Genomic DNA, 1,444 nt, shown 5'->3' on the forward strand with positions numbered 1-1,444 from the left:
AAAAAAAAAAAAAAAAGAAGTGCTGAGAGGACTCTGAGGAGGGAACGACTTTTAATTCTTCAGGGGAACTTTAATAGGTGTGGTGGGATCACGAATAGAGGAAGAGATGCTTCTCACTGAAAAGGCAGACGGTTATATTAAGATGTTACTTCTACACTTCATTGTCCCGCTAATTTTCGAGCAGGCTCCAAAATGGCAAGCTAGTTCGCTCCCTGTGACCCACAGGCCAAATCCAGTGTGCCACCTGTTTTTGCACAGCACAGTCTACGATCTCAGAATAGCTTTTACATCTTTAAGTAGCGGTTGGAAAAAAAAATAAAAGAGTATTTCATGATGTGAAAATTATAGGAAAGTCAAATATCAATCTTCATAAAGTTTTACTGGGGCTGGACGTGGTGGCTCACACCTGTAATCCTAACACTTTGGGAGGCGGAGGTGGGATGATCACTTGAAGCCAGGAGTTCAAGACCAGCCTTGGCAACATAGTAAGACCCCATTTCTACAAAAAGATTAAAAATTAGCCAGGCATGGTGGTGCATGCCTGTAGTCCCAGCTGCTCAGGAGGCTCAGGCAGGAGGATGGCTTGAGCCCAGGAGTTCCAGGTTACAGGAGCTATGATTGCACGACTGCACTCCAGCTTGGACAGCAGAGCAAGACCTCGTCTCAAGGAACATTGCGATTCTCATTTGTTCACGTATTGTTTACGGCTGCTTTGGCACGACAACCACAGCATTCAGTAGCTGCAATGGAGAGCATATGGTCTGCAAAGCTTAAACTGTTTCTATCTGGTCCTTCACATAAAAAGGTTGCTGACCCAGCAGGGCACGGTGGCTCACGCCTATAATCCCAGCACTTTGGGAGGCCAAGGCAGGTGGATCACCTGAGGTCTGGAGTTCAAGACCAGCCTGGCCAACACGGTGAAACAAACGAAATTGCCAGGCGTGGTGGTGGGCACCTGTAATCCCAACTACTAGGGAGGCTGAGGCAGGAGAATCGCTTGAACCCTGGAGGTGGAGGCTGCAGTGGGCCAAGATCACACCATTGCACTCTAGCCTGGGCAACAAGAGTGAGACTCAGTCTCAAAATTAAAAGAAAGAAAGAAAGAAAGAAAGAAAAAGGTTGCTGACCCATGCCCCATACTTCAGTCTTCAGAGGTTTTCTCTGAACATTTGGGAGGTGAAGATGAAGCCTTGGAAGAAATATAATAGAAACAAAACCATGTATCAATAAGGACTTTGTAGGATTGTTTTAAGAATCATCCATAATATTTGTCAAATGAACAAAGACATATAAATCGTGTATATGTTTTAGATCTCGTAGAATGTACATATACAGATACTTCTAGATAGTCTGAAAAAATATGCCACGAGCTATCAATATGGGTTATTTCTTTCTCTTTCTTTTTTTTTTTTTTGAGATGGAGTCTCCCTCTGTTGCCCAGGCT

This window comes from Cebus imitator, unplaced genomic scaffold, assembly GCF_001604975.1.
Source record: "Cebus imitator isolate Cc_AM_T3 unplaced genomic scaffold, Cebus_imitator-1.0 Scaffold543, whole genome shotgun sequence".
Taxonomy (NCBI): domain Eukaryota; kingdom Metazoa; phylum Chordata; class Mammalia; order Primates; family Cebidae; genus Cebus; species Cebus imitator.